This window comes from Ambystoma mexicanum, chromosome 2p (genome assembly GCF_040938575.1).
Source record: "Ambystoma mexicanum isolate Mex_15411 chromosome 2p, UKY_AmexF1_1, whole genome shotgun sequence".
In the NCBI taxonomy this organism is placed as follows: domain Eukaryota; kingdom Metazoa; phylum Chordata; class Amphibia; order Caudata; family Ambystomatidae; genus Ambystoma; species Ambystoma mexicanum.
Genome location: NC_090923.1, coordinates 2,351,714 through 2,368,335, shown reverse-complemented (window position 1 = coordinate 2,368,335; position 16,622 = coordinate 2,351,714). Strand labels below are relative to the sequence as shown.

Here is a 16,622-nt window from a genome sequence, read left to right as displayed (position 1 = left end):
ACAGAGTCTTTTTAGGGGTGTTATTTTTAAGACTCTTTGACAACTTTTGGCAATACGTGCCTGTTGTTGCTGGGTTGCCCTAGGGGCTCCTCTTTTAAGTTTCTTTGGCTAACCTTGGGTGAACTACAGTTCCAAAGGGTAGATCTTTGGATCCTTTTACATTTTATTAAGTGAGACGAGCACACCCCACCTTATGTGGAGTGCTGGGGAGGTACTGGGTATCCCCTTTCTCCTTTTAAATGTACCATTTATGTTACAAGAACAAACTTAACTTTAATGGCTGGTGGCAGTGAACCTTTTTATTGATTCAGTGCACCTTTACAGCGGGCTGTTTGCACAGCCTCGGTAAAGGCACCCATGGGTGCTTACCAAAATGGCCCTCGTCTTGTTTTATCGCCATTTTAGTGTTCCTTGACCTTCGTTCCTTCCCCTGACCTCCAGGGTGGGAAATTCCTTTGTGTGATTTTTAGCATCGGCCGAGTCCTGTGGACTCCACGCCCAGGTTCCAGACTGTCTGTGAAGGCAGTAAGCGTGGGAGGAGTCCAAAACTCTGCAGCCCTTTGTCTTCCAGCCTGAGTGCGAGATTCCAGTTCAAACTGGAAGACTGACTGTCCTGAAAGGATTTGTATCGGCAGGAAGGGGGGGGGGGGGCGGAAGGGGTACACAGTCCTGTACAGAATCTCTTATCGAGAATCTCAAAGAGATTGGAGTTTTGTAATCTTCAGATCCTCATAAGACATGTATTTATCGGATTTAGTTCTAAAGAATTTCAGGTGCAAAAGGATTTATGTCACAAGGCCACTTGGGACAGGCACAAACAATGAAGAACAGAACCGCGTGTTGCCACACGGTGGCCCTACAATGCACTCCTAAGGGAACTACGGTCCCAGTGATTGTCAGTACTGTTTAGTATTAGGGTTACCCGCAAACAGGGAACCCAGAGCTCATACATAAACTTCACTAGTGTAGTTTACTCTTGATCAGAAAGCATAAATACTTAATAGCGTCAACAAGTCAGTCCATAATCATATGCGTGTCATATCTATAGTCACATATCCTTCTACACCCTACAATGAGCAATGTAGTATGTATATGACTGCTAACCAAGATAAGGTCGGTCAACACATGTATTGGGAACATCAACGTGGAGCGTACCTAACACCGGTTGCTAGCTTCAGCTCCGGCCCACACCAAGATGGCGGGTGGGGATTGTGGCACCTATGCGCAAGGGCACTATAGCGACCCTACAAACATTTCAGGATCCGAGCCGTGCGTTGGTAGGCGTTCGGCTGGGATCTCAGTCTTCCCGATTAGGTAAGACGTGGACATGCGTCTTATGGAATGCATTCCCGAAATCGGGCCAACGTGTCGTAGGGCAAAATCGTAGCCGACACAAGTAGAGGAACAAGTGAATTTTGACACTAATCAAGTTGCGCTGCATGACACCATAGTGTCAATACGCAGACTATATTGATTCAGACTACCAGTGACATGTTCACCATTGTCGTATGCTTCCCGAGCCGGACAGTCTCTGTGTTTTACCTTATTAATATCAACTACGATATAGTAATGAACCCTACACGTCACAGACATTGTTAAAACTCGATCATTATAAATGTTGACCTTAGTCCCAGTATTACATATGTCAAACCCTCTTTGGGTTTTCACAACGTTGCAGTGATCACATTACAGCAAATAAAGCACAGACGTTGCCCCGTGGCCATATAAGCCCGGAGTAATCCCTATGTTCTTTTCTCACTCTCACCAGTGATTAGATTTACCATCCGATCGCTCTACTTTCACTCACTACCATCCACACGGCTGGGGGAGTTCAAGTTTTCTCTCACTTCTAGTCTTCTTGAATCCAGTACTCTACTCATTACCAGCACTAACACACGTATAATGAACTGCTTACTCAACAGGCAAGATGCTTCTCATCCTTACCACTACATGAATGTGGAGGTTAGTACCCTTTTGTTTTAACAAGAATTGGGTTACACATTTCCCTGGGAATTATCAATACTGAATGGTTATCTCTTATAACCCCATAGGACCCTTCTGATGAAGCACACTTCCAAAATAGGAACTGGTAGCTCTTGGAAGGATAATTATGTTGAGCTATCATGGATATAATTTGAATATCTTGGAAAATGTTACTGTGCCCACATGTGAATGCTGTTAACATTGACTCCATGTGAATGACTATTGTGCCTGTGTTACTTAACAGGTTCATGGTTACTAGTTTTGTTATCATCTTGCTGTCTTTTTGATGTTGATATGATAAACGAGACCAATCCTCAATCAGATCTGAGTTCTGAATCTTGATGTTTTGATCCATTATACTCAAAACATTGCATATGATCATGGACTGAATTGTTGACGTTATTAAGTATTGATGCTTTCTGATCAAGAATAAACTACTCTAGTGAAGGTTATGTATGATCTCTGGGTTCCCTGTTTGCGGGTGACCCCAATACTAAACAGTACTGACAATCACAGGGACCGTAGTTCCCTTAGGAGTGCATCATAGGGCCAATCAGTTGCAACACACGGTTCTATTCTCCATTGTCCTGAAAGGATTGCCAACCCCCCCCGCCCCCCCAAGTTTGAATGATGCAAGGCTATTTGATTGGCTGAGTCCCTGCATAAAAGCCCAAACCTGGAAGCCGAATGGGTAGTCGACCACTGGAACCAAAACCAAAGAGGAAGATGAAGAATTTGTGGCTGAAACGATTTCCAGCGACCATAGAGCCTTCTGTGTAAACAGAGCCTGCTGCAGCCCTTCCTTCCAATCGACCTGGGGACTCCGAAAACGACGTCCCCGACCCAGTGCCTGGTGAGACCCACTAGACTCAAGACCTGCATTTTGAGCCACCCCACACCGTGCTGCGACCTTGCGGGGCTGCAATACCCTGGGACCTCGAGCCATTGTGCAGTGCATGATCTTACCAATTCCAAATGTCGTGGAACCTTCGTGAGCATCCTGCTGGAACTCCAGAGGCACAATCCCAGTCTGAAAAGTGTTGGGGAGGACCTAGTGCATTTACAATGAGGCAAGACTTCTAAGCACTATAGCACTGAGAAAGCTTTTTTCATGAGATAATAATCCCACACAGGCGTGGCAGTCACTAAATAAAGATTGTTAGGATTTAAATCTAAGTACAAACAACTATGTAGATGGATATATATGTATTTGTAAAACTGTTCCATTTTAGGTTAGCTCTGCTCATAACACACAGTAAAGTCAAGCAGTGCTAAATATAGACTACATGCAGGCTTGAAGAGAGAATGAAGTGACTGAGCAACTGTTCCTGTCAATCAAAGGCCAATGGAGATTCAGCATGACAGAGTATTAGAAAAACAAGTGTTTTTCTGTAGAAGATATTGGACCACATCAAATGTAATTTAATGGAGTTAATGTTGAGAGAATGGCGGGAAGATGTGTTTATGTATGAATGTTTATAACATAGTAAATTATGCTAAACAAGAGCGAGAAAGTATTCCTGCTAATACAGAATTAATGTTACGTAGGGAACATGGCCATGCAACACTGGAGCCTCTGCAGCATCCCTTGTATGGCAACACCACCCACTAATCCTAAAAGTAATTACAAGCCCAGTCTGAAACCTAACTATCCTAAGCATTCCCAATCCCTGCCCTACTCTAATACAAATGTCCCCCAGACTAACAACGACAAGTATAAATCACGTGTCGAGAAGAATACAGCCCACCTTACCCTAGTCAAAGAAGCTAGTAAGACCCCTCATCTCAAAGGAACGCTTCTTAATGCAAGATCGCTTGTTGCCCACGCCATAGACATAGCCGACATTATTATAGAAGGTAATCTGGATTTCCTTGCCATTACAGAAATATGGCTTCATAATGCAGCAGGACCCTCACTTATGCAAGCTATCCCAGATGGATATACCATAGTGAGACAAGACCGAGACGGTGCCCGAGGTGGTGGTATTGCCATCATCTCTAAAACATGTCTCTCCTTAAGATTGGCTCCTACCCACATGTCACAATCTTGTGAATTCCTTTCGGCCAAATTCCACATAAACAATTCACAATCTCTCACTATCCATCTAATTTACAGACTTCCTGGTCCTCTTGGCACCTTTGAGGAAGATCTGCACAACCTACTTACAAATAACCTTAAACCATCCTCACAATTACTCCTATTAGGGGATTTTAACATAGGTTTCAACGACCAATTGGACAAAAACGCATCAGATATAGCTAACACAATTAGCTCACTAGGACTATCGCAACAAGTAAATAAACCCACCCACCAAAATGGAAGAATCTTGGACTGGATAGCGGACTACAACTCCTCAGTTACCATTTCATCCTGCCTCTTTCATGGACAGATCACTCACTGGTGTCCTTCCACTTAACGACTACAAGACCCACTCCTCTAGCTCCACCTCTAGTGCAACCGTGCATCACTAGAAATAAAAAAAGTAGAACAGTTGAGAAAGTAATTCTGGCTATCCTCCCGACTCTTAACGCTCTGTCCGAAAATCTTGATCCTAGCACCTTAGTCCATGTATATAATAACATTATGCTTACCACTTTGGATAAAATTGCCCCCTCTAAATTAAGAGCTAGCAAACCAAGAGCCCACCTAAACAAATGGTTTACGCCACAACTCAAAGACCTTCGCACTTTGAAGAGAAAGAATGAAACTAATTGGAGACTTTGCCCCTCCAACGAGAATAAAGCTAAACTAACCTCACTATCCTCGTATTACAAGAAGGAAGTTTGCCGAGCTAAACGCAATTCCTATGATGAGCGTATTGTTAAATCTAATTCCAGTATGAAATAACTTTTCTCCATTCTAAAAGAATCAGAATCTCCAATAGCGATACCTGATATCTGCACCAAAGATAAAACGTGGTGTGCAGACATCCAACAGGCGTTAGCTAACAAAATTAACATGCTCCAAAACAAAATTCAGCAGAAAAAAGAAGCAATAAATCTACAGTGCTCGTCAAAAAACCCTCGGCCTAGCGCATCACTGGCAGCACAGAATAATAATTTTTCCAAAATGTCTACACTGGAAGTAGAAAAAATAATCTTGTCACTAAAGCCCTCCAACTGCAAAGGCGACATTTGTCCAGCACAACTAATAAAAGATGTTGCTAGAGATTTATCTCCATTCATTACTAAACTAATTAATGCCTCCTTTGCTACAGGCACCATCCCGCCTATCTTAAACAATCCTGGGTGCTCCCCCTCCTCAAGAAACAGACACTAGATCCCCTCATCCCGACTAATTACCGTCCCATCCCCAAGGTTCCATTTCTACTCAAAATATTGGACAAAGCCGTCTACAATCAAATTCAACAACACCTTGAACTGCACAAACTCCTAGGCAATAGACAATCTGGCGTCCGCCCATTACATGGTACGGAAACAGCCTTAATCGATTTAAAATCCCAAATAGACGAGCTGAGAGACAAAGGGAGGACAGTACTTCTGCTCTTACTTGATCTCTCAGCCGCATTTGATCTGGTTAATCATAAGGTCCTCTGCAGACACCTTGACTCAGCTGCCCACTTCTCCCAGGAAGCTATCAGATTGATTGAATCTTTCCTGAGCGAGAGAACGATGAGAGTTTTCTCCCCATCGGCAGCTGCTGACCCGACCCCTATTCTGTGCAGTGTTCCTCAGGGCTCCTGTGTGTCACCAACACACTACAATATTTTCACCAAGCTCTTGTTTGATGATCTGGACATTCTGGGTGTCACCTACCCGAATTATGCAGACGACACTCAGATTCTCCTCCCGCTTTCTGGGGATCACAGTAAGGACACGGAGTTGGTGAACAATATCTTATCATCCAAGCATGGATGGCCACTCATGGCCTATGCTTGAACGATGATAAGACGGAGTTGTTGATTTTGGGTTCACAGGCCAACATTAAAAAACTAGGACAGGAGTTTGCCTCATTTAATATCGATGGGAATACCATTAAAGTTTCCAAGGAGGTAAAAACCCTTGGTTTCTATTTGGATTCCACACTATCTATTGACAAACAGATAAAAACCCTAAACTCATCTACGGCTTACACCTGCAAGTTGCTAAGAGCAGGTAAACCTTTCCTATTGGAGGATAGTTGTCTGATTCTGGCCAGAGCCTTAATACTCTCCAGAATCGACTATTGTAGTGCTCTATACAGTGGGGCTAATAAAACTACCATCCGGAAGCTCCAGATATTACAAAACAATGCCTTGAGAGCAGCCCTAGGTACCAATAAAGGAACTCATATTTCATCCCTTAGACGCCAACACAAATTGCCATCTACAGGTACCAAAATTCATCTTAAAACGCTGTCTCTGACTCATAAAGCCCTTAACAATGCTGCCTCTAGTTACCTTTCAGATAAATTCCAAAGAAGAATTTCTACCAGACCAACTAGAGCTGGCAATACTAATTGTCTGACTATTCCGAGATATAGGCTCACCACTATCAGTGGCAATAGCTTCCCTGTAAAGGCAGCAAAACTATGGAACACAATTCCTCAAGAACTGCGTAGGGACCAACCTTTCCAATCCTTTAGGAGAAATGTTATCAAACATATTATCTCGACCGACCCATAGTCTCCTACCCCTTCAGGCCCTTCACTCAGTATCCTTACGCAACCTGTTCCACCTGTGAGTCTGTTATATGGCAGTGGAATATTTTGTAATTTGTATATTTGAACATTGTTTACTGTCGAAATGCATATGTCTCTACTTTACCTGTGAGTCTGAGGGCTCCCTGAGTGAATCTTCCGTAATTTGAATACTTGTACATTATATATTATTGTAATTACATAGCTTCCATATTTGCACTTTGAACTGTGCTCTGCATCTACTGTAACTCCTATTATATTTGCATCTCTCTGTATATTGTATAACTATGTAAGCCTTGCATCTTCATACTGTTGTGCCCTATTACCTCCGGGTCTGGAGCGCATAATAAGTGAATAAACAAACAAGAACAAGTTTGGAGAAGTTCTGCTGGTATCCAGTGACCAAGTGAAGAGTATTTAAACTCCAGGCACAGCAGCAGTCTTCAGAGGCCCTGGGAGTCAGCGAAGGATGACGACTGAATGCTGGCCTGGAATGGCAGAGTCCTCTGCCATTTCCCTAATCCTCATGATCTGTAAAGATTAAAGTCTTGTTGTCACCTGCAAGACAGACTCATGGCTTTTAATTCCCTAAAGGCGTGCATTTTACTCTGGTTTATGGTGATTATGGGTCCCCTGTATTTAAGGGACTCCTCTATAAATCGGACCCCTTAATCAAAAACCCCATGTATATTGAGCAACTTTAGTAAGAGCTATTTTAAAAGAAATCGTCTCTGCTCACTGAAGCAGGGTGTGGCTCCAGAACGACAGACAGGCTTCCGAACTGAGGAAACTCAAGTGTACAACGCCCACGTGAGTATACCTATGCAGGTGATAACAAAATGGGAACATTTATGTGATAGGGTGATGTGGGTGATATTATGGTGATGTGAATGTTGTACGAGGTCAGTGGAATAGGATTTTTGGTGATGAAGTATTGGTGATGAAGTATAAAGTAGGACTTGGTGATAAGGCATAAAGATTTCAGGTGATGTGTAGAGAAGTAGATTGAAATAGAGGTGGGTTATGTATTGAAATTGTCACGTATTTCTGTTTTTCTACTTTTTATAATTGAAAAGGGATGGAAAAGGATCCCCAGTTCATAAGGACTTGGAGGTAAGGGTACCACACATTATTCTTCTTATGACGATAAAAGCAATAAGTGGTAGAAGGAATGAGCCTGGATCTTAGTCTTTTATATTTTTTCGTGCTGTCTTTTGTGGTATAAAAGGAAGGAAGGTGGATGAGTCGCGGTGTGTGTGTATGTGTGAAATCAAAGTGAAGAAAGTGTAAAAGTGGGTGGGGGGAAAAAGTGGGTTGATCTGTATTTTTGAAGCATGTGCAACATAGCAGTAGGGTTAAAGTGAAGCATTAGGGACGCGCACAACATTATGGAGGAAGAAACTCCAATAAAACACATGCATAGGGTTCTGCCACTGTGTTGTGGCAGAATAAATAAACAATTGATAGTAGAAACAAAGGAAGGGGGGACGTCCTGCTCCTGGCCAGAGCAGGGCTCCCATAACAGAAACATGCTAGAAAAAAATGTCCATCTTTGTAGCAGCAAAATATGAAGGAAACAAGTCCCAAAAAAGAGAAGATATTCTAGATCTCTGTACATTAGTTGAGGATATAGGAGATCAGGAAGGTGAAAAAGAGATTCAATGTAAGGGGATATACCCCGTAACGCCTAAACCTGCAGTAGGGGGCACACACCCAGTCTATAAGCCTCCAGAGGTAGAGAGAGTGTCAACAGGATTATCAGGAATAGCAACTAGGAGTGGGGACTCTAGAGCTTTTGCACCTCCATATAACCCATTCACAAGCTCTATTATGCTTGTAGCATTAGTGTATCCAGAGGGTCCACAAGTAGACATTGACAATGAGTTAAAGGGATGGTCTAGTAAAAAATTTTATTTAAAAAATAGATAGGCCACATAAAAAAAATATACTAGCATCCTCCGTTTTAAAACCTATGTAAAATTTTGAGCTATTCAAGCTCAAAATTCGAAAAAGCAAGCACAGGGGCGCCGCCATTTTGTGAAATGGATGCCCTCCTGTGCTGGCTTTTGCTTTTGCGGCACTAATGAAGGAAAAGCCAGCCAGCTGTAGTAAACAAAGTCTACCGCTGGGTGGCTTTCCCTTCATTAGTGCCGGGACTCGGAGGACGCGGACCGGAGACCAGAGCAGGAAAGCTGCAGCTGAATCTCGGTAAGTGCTATTTATTTTTTTTACAAAAAATAAGCACTAGCTGCGGTTTTTTTTCTAAGTTTTCCGGGCTGGAGGAGCCCGGAAAACTTAGAAATAAAACCGCAGCTTTAAAAACGTTGTATTTATGTTTGCGGTCGCTTTTGAAGCGACCGCAAACATAAATACGTTGTTGTGTTGGAAAACGCTGCGGTTTTTCTTTCCAAGTTTCTCAGGCTCCTCCGGCTCGGAGGAGCCCGAGAGCCCAAATGGTAAAGCAGATTCAGGCAGACACAACGCGGTTGTTTTCCGCAATGCCGCGTTGTGTCTGCCTGAATCTGCTTTTCCATTTGGGGCTCTCGGGCTCCCCGTGGGGAACCCGAGAGCCCCAAATGGAAAAGCATATTCAGGCAGACAATGCGGTTGTTTTCCGCAATGCCGCGTTGTGTCTGCCTGAATCTGCTTTTCCATTTGGGGCTCTCGGGCTCCCCGTGGAGCGTCAGAAAAAGAGTAGTCCTGATTGGAAACGACCAGCACGGGTGCGAGTGGCACACACTATTATGTATAGACCCGACAGTATATTTAAAGGAAATGACGGCTAAGGAGTTATTTGAGGACCGTGAACAAAATGGGGAGATTATTTTGGGAATCTGCACCCCCTGTGATATCATGGTGCAGTATAGGGAGGTACAGTGCCCCCTGATGGCAGTGGCAACTCAGATGTTTTCATTTTTTGAGGAGGACATGGGATATGTGCCAGCATAAGTATGGACTGTTAATCCACACGATGTTGGGTTACTGAGAGCTGTGACCCCAGTACAGATTACATTGAAGTAAGGTGCTTAGCACAATTACCCAGTATGTGGATGATTGCTTGGCATGTAGTGGAAAGGATCATCAGTGCAGGATTCTATTGCATTATTGTAATTGCAGGCTCACAAAGGGTACAAGGCGGATAAAAAGAAGCTACAATACTGCCAACAGGAGGGACTATACTTGGGACAACTCATTTTTTTAACAGGAAAATAAATTATCAGATAGGGCGGCTTCAGTACGCGCCACCCCTAGGCCCAGTACTGTGAAGGAAATGTAGCAGTTTTTTGGGCTTGTGTCATTTTTGTAGGGTATGGATCCTAGACTATGCACTACACAGGGCCACTGTTACAAAGTTTCAGGGAAGGACAGAGGACTTAAAAATACATTTTAATGGACTGACAAAATGACTAGACAATTTGAGGACTTAAACTATTTGCAGGTCCCCTGTTTTAGCAACTCCGGATTATTTACAGGAGTTTTATTTATTTTCCTACTCTGATGAACAGCTCGTTCTTTGACAGAAGGAGACATATTATATGGTGATGGTTCATAAATAATTGACTAGGGGACGGGACAGAGGTACACAGGGGCGGTAGTGGGACACGGTAAAGGGGGGAGAAATAGTGACCACCCCTGATAAAGCGAGATCATGGTTCCATACACAGCATTGCCCATACTGGACCATTATTATCTGGGGAACTGATCAGCCCTAGGTTTAAAGGTCCATTATTGTTAGGGAGAATTCTCTTCTAAGGCTAATTTCCCTTAACTATAGAGTCCGCCAGCAGCTTTGCTGGATTTGAAGGGTTTATTTTTTTTCTCCTGCTAAGAGTGAGACCCTTTTTTCCCACTCTTAGGCAGATTGCTAGTGTGTGTTTTAGGCTATCTTGTGTGCTTATGGTCTATGGGGTTTTTCTCACCCTCATAGGAATCACCTTTTTAACATGTGTGGTACACAGCACCCTCCGTGCCGTGCCACAGGGGTGTCGTAGCGACCCCCAAAACATAGACTCCATACCCTGGGACTGACTACTGTCTCCCAGGGCATGTAAAGTCCCCATTGACTTTACTAGTCAATAATTATGAGCTAAACCAGTACAACCCATCTTAATATGGAAGTACTGGAAAGGGTTAATAGTTTTTCCCTAGTGTTCATTTTCGAGGGGGTACCGTTCAGTCCCTCTCTCAAAAATTTCTGGCTGGTGGCAGTGGTTACTACCGTAAATATTCGGCCGCGAATATTTCCCTATGGGATTTTCCCATTGTTCGAGGCTACCACTTTTACTGACAGCCTCTAACATACCGCCGGTTTATTTTAATATTAACTTTACTCCGGGAGGTTTTTATTGCCAGAATTTTGAGAATATTTCTTTCTTGTGTCTTTCTCTATAATCCTAACCCAGGTCGGAGATCCTTTGTTTGTCCTTTTGGCGGGCTTCTGCACAGTAGCCCTCCTCTCGGCGCCACTGAGTCTGGAGTAGACAGGATGTGTGGGAGGGGGAATAGGCACCCTGGCAGGGTTGCCTACCCAACCCAAGTTGCACTCTGCCCTGATAGGATGGGGGATTCTCCCGCCAGGATAGCCACCCCACTGTGTGAGTGACAGCTAGGCTGTATGAATGGGGGTCTTGCTCCATAAAAGCAGGGTCCCGAGGACTGGAGGACAAGATGTTGCCACTAGAACTAAGAAACCGAAGAGGAGAGAAGCTGAAGACATCTGCAACGACTGAACCACTGGTGAAGCCCTGCTGCAGTATCTCACCACTTTTCTCTAACGACTTGAGAAGATCTTCCTCTGCAAGAGTCTTCTTCCCTTGAGCTGGTGGGGCCAACCAGTTCGCCAATCGCCTTCCAGGACCTGCCTTGGCCGAATCGCCAGTGCCCTGCACTCGGAGACCGGATATCCAGGCACCCGTCCACCACGACCACGATTTAAAGGAGCGCACCTTTTATTCGTTTTGGCAGCACTGCGGCTGGTTTCAACCCTGGGCAGTGCAGTACCTCGAACCTTCCTCCACGACGAGAGTCTCTTCCTCTGCTGGATCTTCTGCCTCTTCCACTTTTAAGGCACATTATTCCGCCAGGCCTCCCGTTTCGTTGGGTATCGCTAAAGGTGTTTTAAATCCTTCACTTACCTACTGGGTTGGCCGCCCCATCTTCTAACATGGTCTTTCACCTTCTGCAACAGCCTTTTCAAATCGTTAAACAAAGACTTGACTGCAGCTACTAGAACATTTTGATCCTGGGCACATTGCCTTGTACCATTGACTCTGGCACAGGCCTATTGACTCTGGCTAATTCTGTTACAACTGCCTTCTCTAGATTGCTTTTCATCAAGAAATGTGTTGGTGCACCTAAACTCTTAAAACCACTTTTCCTTCCCCTTTATATATTATTGAAGTGCCATTTTGCTTGGCTTTCACCTAAGTATCGCTTATGCTGAAGTACTGCCTTTCCTAACCTGTACCCAATCCAATTGGGAAGTGTTGCTGATGTGTTTAGGAGTCTAACCCTGTATAACTTGACCTTTCTCTCCCTCTGAAGAAATTGTTAAAGTGCCATTTCTGCTTGGTTTACACTGTGCCGTTTTCCTCAGTTTTCACTCTTGCTCAAACTGGTCTACAATTGAGTATACTTTTCTTGACTGATTTAACTTGCTTTAATAATAGTGATTTGTGTGTGAACATCAGAGTGTGTAAAATAAATATATATATATATTCTTTTTGATACAAAGCTTTGGTCAGTGTTTCCTTGTTCCATAGTACTGAAGCCCTAATGTGTAAACCTTGAATACTGCTAATCTCCCTCTTGAGATAAGTCTGACTGCTTAGCCACAGCTACCAACTAAATCTTTGTGGAACAGACTGATACCAAAGGGGATTTATTGCATATACATGTAGTCTTAATCTTCTGGAGTGCTCCCTAAGAGAACTGCACAGGATTCTACCTAACACTGGTGTACAGCGGTGTGATAAATGTATTGGATTTACATTTTAGAGTGCTGCTAGTACATTGGTTCAAATTAACCACAAGGCTTAACAATCACTAAAAGTTAATTTTAAAAAAAGTAAATGATGGAAAGTTATAGCCAGGAGACCCTCCTTACAAATACTGCTGATTATTTAAGGGATCTATGTAGACAGAAAGGTCTGCCTGTCAAAGGCAAGAAATCAGAAATGATTGAAAGATTGTTAGAAAAACAAAGACTGGAGAGTAGAGCTGTAGTGCCCACTACCACAGCAAATGTAGCAAACATTGAGGATGATAATGTTGCTGATGTTATTGTTGAAGCAGATGAGGAAGAGGAGGATAACAATGTCACCCCCTCTGGTCCTCTGCCTGCTCAAAGGCCTCAACCTGTGGCTACTGGACCTTTGTCAGGTCCCACATTAAGTACCGAATTTATCACTCTAGAAAAAATGAGACTTGAACTTGAATTCAAAAGAATTAGTGCCCAAATTGAACAGAAACATCAAGAACTAAGGCTCAAAGAAATGGAGCTCAATCATGAGCTAGAGATGAAGAAATTGTCTTTGGAAAATGCTTCTCTCCCCAAATCCTCTAGATCCTCCAGTCCAAAAAGACCCCAGATGCCTAAAGAGATTGTGGGCATGTATGAACCGAAGTTGGATGTATTAGATTGGCTTGCTATGTTTGAATACAATCATGGACTCCAGGATATCACATGGAATCAGTTGATCCCCTGGTTATTCTCTAGGCTCCCCCCTGTTGCATCCGATGTGGTAATGGAGTTGGGGGAGGTGGATAGGATGAATTATGAATGTGTGAAACTAGCTCTGATAGCTAGATTTGGGAAGACCCCTTCCCAGTACCTTAAGAGGTTTAGGACCCTCAAAAAGCATGATAGTACCCCTTGGGCTACTTGGGTGAATGAGTGTTTGAAAAACTTAGAGGGATGGATTAAGGGTTATAGAGTGAACACTTATGAAGGAATGAGAAATCTTGATATGATGGAGTCTATCTATGATGCCTGCTCTCCTGAGCTCAGACAGCACTTGGCTGATTCAAAAGAACTAGATTCCAAGACGCTAGCCAAGGCTGCTGACTTGTGGGTTGCCAACAGGGCTACTCACAAAGATTCAGGGGTCACTCAGAAAAAGGATGAGGGAAAGCAGCCTAAGAAAGACAACAAAGAGAATTCAAATAATTCCAATTCCAAAGAGGGCCACAAACAAAATCCTAAGGGTAAGCCACAAGGGAAACCAAATCAGGCTAGTGTACCTTCTGGTCCCAGACCAAAAGGAGGTCAGAGCAAACCACCATTCGTTAAGACATTTGAGAAATGTTATGTTTGTGGTTCAACTGACCAGGTGAAAGGAGATCCCAGGTGTAAGGGTAAACCTTCAAGGATCCACACGGTCTCCTTAGCCTTCACTCCAGATGAGGAAGTACCAATGACCAGTGGAAACTTTCAACTATTATCTGAAGACCGCAATCGAGTCTCAGCTAGTGTATCTTTAGTGTCCTTGGGGTTGTGGGAACAACAGAATTTAGATGTTTATAATTCTATCCCAGATCATACTAAAGAGTATTATAAGGACAGTGTCCAGGTGAAGGGCCAGGAGACTCCTGCCATTAGAGACACTGGGGCCAGCATAACTGTGGTGGATGAATCTTTTTTCAAGGTAGAGGATGTTGCTAAGGCACCCAAATGCCTCACCAGGTTAGCTGGAGGCCCGTGCAGATGCTTCCCCAGTTACCAGCTCTCATCCAGTACAATGACATGACTGTCAGAATACCTGTTAGTATCCAATCTGAAGTACTTGGAAGGGTGTTGTTGGACAATGATCTCAAAGATCTTGGAGTAGTGTCAAGTACTCCCAGACCTCCTAGTAAGAGATTGCAGGAGCTCACCAGACCTGCAAGGGAGAGGACCTTAAGAGGCTCTCCTGAGGAGATGATAGAACATTAAATCACTCCTACTCCACTGGAGTTACTAACTGCAATTTCTAAACAACCAGAAGCAAAGGGGAAACCCAAAACTTCCAAAAAGAAACCAGCAGAAAGCACTCCAGTGTTTCCAACCAGGAGATCTCCTAGGTTGTCAAAATCACACCTGTGATTCCTCCTCCAGCTGAGGCTGAGAGGGAGGTACCACCCTGTGTGGTTGAACTAGAGCCTGAGGATTCAGATCTAGTAGAAGGCCAGGATCTTATTGGAGATCTAGACCCTTTGGACCACCCTGAGCTGCAGTCTTTAATGGCAGAAGGTGGCCCCAACAAGGCAGACTTCAGTAGGGGACAAAGAGAATGTCCAACTCTGGAAGGTCTTCAAAAGAATTGTAGTGCCCCAAGAGAACAGACTCCAATTCTTGCAACTAGCCCATGAGATACCCTTGGCTGGTCACTTGAGTTTCAAGAAGACCAAGGAAAGGCTTTCTCTCTACTTTTATTGGCCTAAAATGGGGGCTGAGGTAGATAAGTATTGCCAGAGTTGCCACACCTGGCAAACGTCTGGTAAGAGTGGATCCAAGAACGCGGCACCTTTAGTGCCTCTCCCTGTGGTGGGAGTACCATTTGAGAGGGTGGTAATCAACATTGTTGGCCCTCTTGACCCTCCAACCTCTTCAGCAAACAGGTTCATCCTTGTTGTAGTAGACCATGCTACTAGGTACCCTGAAGCAATTCCTATGAGGACTGTTACAGCTCAGGCTGTGGCTAAGGCCCTCCTTGATATTTTTACCAGGGTTGGGTTTCCTAAGGAGGTAATATCCGACAGGGGGTCAAATTTGATGTCCCACTACATGAAGGCCACGTGGAAAAACTGTGGAGTTACCTACAATTTCGCAACAGCATACCACCCTCAGACAAATGGGTTGGTAGAAAGGATGGGTAGATGGGTATGTTACCCTATTGAATCCCGCGATTAAGAATCCTATAGGAAGACCATCATCAGGCCTCCTAATGTTAATAAAGATTACTCCTTGGGAGTCCATTATAGCCTCATTCTGTCCAAACCTATTTATCCAAGGAGCCGTGCCACGGACCGACGATGCAAACGTTCAAACAAGGAAACATTTGCTCGTCTTAAATGGATATTGGAATCTGAAACAAATTAGTAGCAAGAACTTTGTGAACACGGTTACTCGATACATCGACGAAGCCTTAACCACATAGAAGAACCTCTCCATTATATTCTGTGGAGATCTAAATTGCTCTTGGTTTAAACTAGATCAAACGACTCAGTTTTTCAGACCACTATCTGAAGATGAGGAAACGACAAGAGGTCACATGTGGAGAAGTGCTCCTAACACTCATGACTGTTTATTGGTAAATGGAAACGTGAAAGGTGATCAACCTCCACATGCTACGTGGTCAAATAACAAATCACGGTCTATCATTGATTACTTTTGGGTTTCCCAAAATCTTTTTGAACAGGAACTTTCACTTGAAATATGTGAAATGATAAACAGTGATCATAATCTTTTACAATTTTCCTGCATGATTGAATGGCCAAATAAAGCTAAGAAATATTCCATACCAATAATGGTCAACTCGGGAGGAAACCGTCTTCGAATCAACGTTTCTCATATTCAGTCCATGAATCAACAGCTATCAGAGCAAGGAGTTGCCGGTTGATTATGTCCCGTTACTCTCCAAGTACAGTCGCACGAAAGCTCCTGATAAGATATTGGGTATCACACATAAACACCATTCCACCATGCTAATCACAAATGTCAAGAGACTAATGCGTAGAGATATTAGAGTGTTAAAAACGGACAGGATCCCTGAAGTTTTGTGCGAAGGACATAAAAGTTGCAATTAGAGCACGAAGAAAAAAATACAGAAATTGGTTGAAATCGCAAAGAATGATAATTGAGCAGGATCAAGCAGAAACATTTATGAAACATCTGATTACATTGAACTCTCACGAAATTTGGAAAATACTAAATTCGGGAAATTCACAACAGCAACCCCCAGTAGCGCACTAAATCGACGCTGCAAAGTGGGAATCCCATTTTGCGAAAACGTTCTGTAAA

The 16,622-nt window shown here is 43.5% G+C and overlaps 1 protein-coding gene across 3 annotated transcripts in view; it reads right to left on the bottom strand.

Annotated features, from left to right (window-relative positions):
• The window catches only part of LOC138566124 (zinc finger protein 282-like), a 200,676-nt gene that overhangs the window by 63,574 nt on the left and 120,480 nt on the right, over positions 1 to 16,622 (bottom strand). The window lies entirely within an intron of this gene.